This window comes from Vigna radiata, unplaced genomic scaffold (assembly GCF_000741045.1).
Source record: "Vigna radiata var. radiata cultivar VC1973A unplaced genomic scaffold, Vradiata_ver6 scaffold_170, whole genome shotgun sequence".
Lineage (NCBI taxonomy): Eukaryota > Viridiplantae > Streptophyta > Magnoliopsida > Fabales > Fabaceae > Vigna > Vigna radiata.
Window position 1 is genome coordinate 536,231 of NW_014542552.1, and position 6,431 is coordinate 542,661.

Consider the following 6,431-nt stretch of genomic DNA (forward strand, 5'->3'; position numbering starts at 1 on the left):
ACTATGTTGTTTATTTTGTTTGGTTTCTTTACCTTCTTGCATTTCCATTTTCCTCACTTGGTTTAGAGATAGTTTGGTCTCAATGTAGAATCGTTCGGTCATCTGTGGGCCCGTTCGGTCTTCATGCTTTGTCCATTTATTTCAATGTTTTCAAGTATGTTTGGTTTCTTTTAATTTTCAGTTTTAATTTAATTTAATTTTCCTTGCAAAAAGAAACCTTTCACAACCCTCCCCCCCACTTCGTGTTAGACCTAAGACTCGAACCACATTTGGTTCTTGAGAGATGACCTAGGAGTCACTTCCTAGCTATACCGCATTTCTTATATGCAATCAAATTTGTATGGGCCGCGGCACCCATCAAATTTTGGCGTCGTTGCCGGGGACCAACGGTTCGGTCTTAGGTCTTTTGTTGTGTTAGTGAGTGTTGTGTTTTTTCTCGTGCTGTGAGTGTGTTGTTCCGTTTTGTGTGTCGTGTCATGTGTGTTGCATTTAGATAGTTTCATATTTCCATTCCATTCTCCCTTCCCCCTTTCTTTCCCATGTCTACCTATTTTGGCTTTGTGGTTACTGCTTATTCTGCATGTGCCTATGATTATTATTCTCCTTCTGGATGTTACTCTGATGATTGTGATGTATACTCTGCTGATTTTTGTGCTGAGAACAATATGACTCATTCTCCAACTCATAAGAGTGCTCTTTCGGAGCCAGTTTCACTTCATGAGGATGATGTTCATTGCGTTCTCACCTCTGGACTAATACATTTGCTGCCTAAGTTTCATGGTTTTGCAGGTGAATGCCCTCACAGACATTTGGAGGAGTTCTACACCATTTGCTCTTCGATGAAACCTCCACATGTCCCAGATGATCGCATTTTCTTAAAGGCATTTCTGCATTTAGTAAAAGAAGCAGCATGGGAATGGCTTTATTATCTTCCTCCAGAATTCAAGGCCAATTGGGAAGATTTAAAGCATCGGTTTTTGGAATGATTCCACCCTACTCAGCATCATTTTGATTCATATAGCAACGATCCTGGGTGGAATGATCCTAACCTGGGATGGTATGGTACTTCACAGCTTCAATATCAAGAACCACCATTCCAGAGTGCTTGTATGCCTTCCCCTGCCCAGGAAGCACAACAGTTGCAGTTTCATGAGCCTGCCCAAGCAACTCCTCATCTTTCAACTACTTCTGAGCCTACATTGAAGGAGTTATTGGAGAATATGACTATTCTGAACATTCAGTTCTGGCGAGAGAACATGGAGTTTCAGTAGGAGACCAGATCTTCCATTCACAGTTTGACTGATCAGATGGGGCAGATGGCCACTCAGCTCACAGAGGAACAATCTTATGTTTCAGAGGAATCACCATTTCAGGCTGTTCAGCTTCCAGATGATGTTGATGCCATCCACATAGGAGATGGAGAGCAGAGTCATGAGTCTGTTATTGCGCCATCTACTTTCCCACCCTCCTATGTCCCCACTCTTGCTCCTGAGGAGACTGATGAAGAATTGGGGGAACAGGCAGATATGAGCAACACCTTTGAGATAGGTAGACCACTTTCACCTTCCACCACTTTAGCCACATCTAAGGAAGTGGAGGTAAACATACCTGAGATAGATTATGTTGTTGATGAGCATGTTTTTAGTTCCCCCTCTTTGCATGATGAGAAACAACTTTTGCCATCTTGTCTGAATGTTTGTTCTCCATGCACTGAACATGAATCTGAGCCTATTGTTGATATTGCTTCTAAATTTGAACTTGATTCATGTTCTGAGGGTATATTTGAGGTTCAACCTCTTACACTGAGATTGGGTGTTATCTGCATGTTATTTCTGTGGAGCCACATTGCACTAACCGTGTTGCAGGAGGTACATATGAATTTGACCAACACACACCCATGGTGGAAGACAAAGGTGTCGACAGTTTGAAGATTAATAGGCACCAGCTGAATCCACTCATCAACGATCAGTGCTTCTTAGATCCAGCTGTGGAGGACATCTCCCTCCTTGATCAAATTTGGAGGATGAAGCAGTTCTTCCTCAAGACTTCATTGCTGAATCCTGTGGTGGAAGACCTCTCCCTGAAAGTCCAAAATTAGCAACTGCCACCATGATCAGGGGAATTTCCTTTTTTTTCCTTCTCCTCCCTTTCCCGTTTTTGTTGCACTTGTCCATGATCTGTTGATTGTTCTGATTTCTGATCTGATGCTTGTGACACATTGAGGACATTATGTCGTTTAAGTGTGGTCTATTGGGGGAGACATTGATTTGTCTTTGATTAGTTTCTGTTTTCTGTGTTAATTTTTTTTTTCTAGGTAGTTTTGTTGTGTCTTGTGTACAGTTTTGCATGTTTTTCTTAAATTTTGGACTGTGATTAGGTTGTCAGCTTTCTTTCACTGCATTGATACTCTAATTTGTTGGATTCCTTGTTTTTCTTTGCTTGGAAGTTGATCATGATGTTTGAGAGTTGAATTGATTGTGACCGCATTACCTGTGTGAGATTTGAGTCATTTGATGATCTTTCTTGTGTGTGATATGCCTCTTGGTTGCTTGCACATTTGCCTTGGCTTGACTCTGTTGATAATTCTTGACTCATGTGCATGTTTGAAAATGATTAAGGCGTTTTGTTGATTGAGCCTCTCCAGCCAGATAGCCTACCCTGTTTTGAATCTTTGTTAGCCCTTTGAGCCTATAGTTTCCCCCATTTCTTTGTTTTGAAGCTCATACACTAGCCCTAAGTAAAAAACCATGATTACCTTAACCTTAGGGAATTTTGGAGCTTTGGAAGTGTTTTGGGAATTAGTGTGGTCTCTTGGGATATTCAGATGAATTGGCTAGTTGGTTCCTCTTCTTGTTTTGTTTTGTAAATATGTTGTGTATCTTGTCTCTTAGAGTTGTGTTCTAAAAAGAGAGAAAAGAAGAGAGACAAGATGGAAAAAAAAAGGAAAAAAATACAGAAAAATAAGAAAATTAAAAAAAAAATTGTTGTGTGAATAATGGAGTCAAGAAGATGATTGAATTAAAGGGTTTTAGGTGTGATTTGACTGTGTTTTCACTTGTTCCCCATTGCTCCTCTATTCCTTTTGATTTGTAGCTTCTCATCCATATTATATCCTCCCTTGTCCTTGGCCCCATTACATCCATAAAAGACCTTTTGATTTGAACATGCATATGTTTTTGAGTGATGATTTTAGAGGCTTGCCAAGTCTGTTTGTATTTGCTTTCTTGAGTGCATTGAGTTGACATTGTTTATCCTAGACACTTGAGAGAAACACTGATAGTGCATCTGTGAGGTTCGGTTGCTTTTGATTCACCTCTTGAACTGACTAATCATTTTGCCATGTCTTGAATTGCTTGGATGATTTCATGAGTATCTGTGATGAGTCGATATTTTATTGATTTCACTTAGTTTATTGTGCTAGAGTTAATAAGGGAATTGTGCTTAATTGTTCGGTATTTTCCCATTTTCGTTAATTGTGCTTAATTTGACCGGAAATTCTAATTTGAATTTTCTGAGCTAATTATTTGCATAATTATTTTCAGGGAAAATTTTGGAAACACAATTTGGGACATTTGGAAGATGCCAAATAAATTCAAGACTCTTCAATTAGACATTTTAAAATTTAGTTGTATTGTAATTTAATTGTTTAAACTTTTTGGACAAAGTTTTGTACATTGGGCCGTTGTTAAAATATTATGAGGGGCCCAAAATTATAGGACACTTACCCTAGGATTTCCTTTTATTTTTAGGGTGGACCCCACACCAATTTTAGGACACATGGCCTTAGAAAATAGTTGCAGCCGTCACTTTTTGGGAGAGGATTTTTTTGGCTGGAACGTTTGCTGGAGCAATGAAGATGGGGCTCACGGCTTTGGACTTTGGTTGAATGAAGAAAGCATATTTTTTTTTTCTCTTTCCTTTTCATTAGCTGCAGCAATTCTAATGTTCTTTTTGAGTTTTCTTGAATGAAGAAAAGCTTTGCAGAATTCACGGTCCATGTTTTTTTTTTTAATTTCATTTCTTTGCTTTTTATGGAATGAAGAAAGGAAGAGCTAGCACACGGTCATGTTATTTGATGGGATAGGTAGTTGACTTAGTTTGTGGTGCTCACGGTTTGCATTTATTGTTGGGAGGGATTTCTTCTTTTTTTTTATCACTTGGTTCTCTTGGAGAAAGAGACCGTGATTTATTTAGCTTTGAAAAGAAAAAAAAGTAGCGGTGACTTCATTGGAATGTGCACGGTGATTCTCTGAGGCAAATGATTTTGGGTTTGAATGTTTAATTTATTCAGGTTTTGAATGTTTATTATTCAAGCTGATTCACTCTTAAAAAAATCCAAAATGGTGGCACACAACTTGGAAGTGGTGCAGATAAATGTTTTTATGTTGCTGGAAGAGCACACGGAGGGAGACACATGTTACGGCCTGGGGCAATTTTATTTCCATTTGAAAAGTTTATTTTCTTTGCTTGGAACAAGAAGTGTCATGTGGAGAAGCACTCTAGTTTCTTTACTCTTTAAGTGTCTTTTATTTGCATTATTATCATGATGAATTGCTTTTAATGTTTAGCTTACTTGTTACATTTTAATAGCTTTAATTATGTTTGGATATTTGTCTATTGCATGTGTTAGGCGTTTAATATTTTCTTTTACTTTAATGATGTCTAGTTTGTTTAGTTGTGTTAATTTAATTGTCATGTTAGCTTAGGTTAGAGTGGTTGGTCGTTAATAAAATTACTTTGTTTCCATGAGATTCTTGCACTTTAATTGACATACTGTTGCTTTGATTCTGCTCAACATTTAGTCTGTTGTCTGCATGCGATTAGGTATACGCTTAGTTGCCTAATCGGTGTCAATTCTTCACTTAGTTGATTAGACTGTATGGTGGATGACTGATTAAATTTGTGCATTGCATTCGCTTAGTCTGTAATTTTGAAGACCGAATTAGCCTTCGCTAAGTTGGGTGATTCGTCTCGGATTTGGATTAGAGTAGTGTGTACTTGTTGTTAATCTATGATTGGAAGCATTGTGATTGAGTTAATGACTGACCATTTTCAGTTTGTCTTTGAAACCATTTTTTTTAGATCTGTGATTGCATTTCTATTTGCGTCAGTGTTTTGATTTTGTTTATCCGCATTCAAAAAATCATTCACAACCACCCCCCGCACTTCGTGTCTGACCTGATTCTCGAACCACAGTTTGGTCCTTTAGAGACGACCTAGGAGTCACTCCCTAGCTATACTGCATTTCTCATATGCAATCAAATTTGTATGGGTTGCGACGCCCATCAATCTGTTTTCTCTGATTCTTTGTGGATACTGTCTACTATTTTTCCTTGTACAGATTTCTTGAGAATTGTGTAATTCTGTCTGTTTCTTTCCTTGTTAGTCTTTGTCATCTGTCTGTTGAGTCTGTGTCAATTCCCTGATGTCCGTTGAACTGTTCCTTGGTTTTCGTCTTTGTTTTGCCCAGGAGTGCAAAAGACTAAGTGTGGTCTATTTTGATGAGTCGATATTTTATTGATTTCACTTAGTTTATTGTGCTAGAATTAATCAAGGAATTGTGCTTAATTGTCCGGTATTTTCCCGTTTTTCCTAATTATGCTTANTTTGACCGGAAATTCTAATTTTAATTAATTTGAATTTTCTGAGCTAATTATTTGCATTATTATTTTCAGGGAAAATTTTGGAAACACAATTTGGAACATTTGGAGGACACCAAATAAATTCAAGACTCTCCAATTAGACATTTTAAATTTTAGTTATCATGTAATTTAATTGTTTAAACTTTTTAGACAAACTTTTGCACATTGGGCCATTGTTAAAAATTATGAGGGACCCAAAATTATAAGACACTTGGCACCTAGGGTTTTCTTTTATTTTAGGGTGGACCCCACCCCTATTTTGGAGACACATGGCCTTAGAAAATAGCTGCAGCCGTCACATTGCAAGGCATGGTCTCTCTCGGCATTTTGTAAGCTGTAGGGACACATTTTGTAGGCATGGTCTCTCTTGGCTTTTGGGAAAAACATTTTTTTTCTCCAAGAAGCTCATAGGAACGGTGATGGATTATGGCTGAATGAAGGATCCACATTTTCCTTTTCCTTTTCATTTTATGCAAAAGCTGAAAAATTTTCCTTTGAGTTTATCATTATTCACGCTGCCAGCATTGAAGAGAGAGCAGCTGATCCCTCTCTCTCGGTTTCTTTTATTTATTTTGGCTTTGAACATTTTGCTTTTTGCTGCCAGCCACCACTCTGCTTGTAACGTTTTTTTTTTTTGTTGAGGGGATGATTAGACGTTGATTCAAGGGAGTTCAACATTTTTTTTTAGTGAATGATTAGTCTAGCATTTTGTTATGGAAGCTTTAAGCACGTGATGCAGCATTTTTCAATTGAGAAGAGTAGTGCACGGCTGGGATGCATATGCTTTTA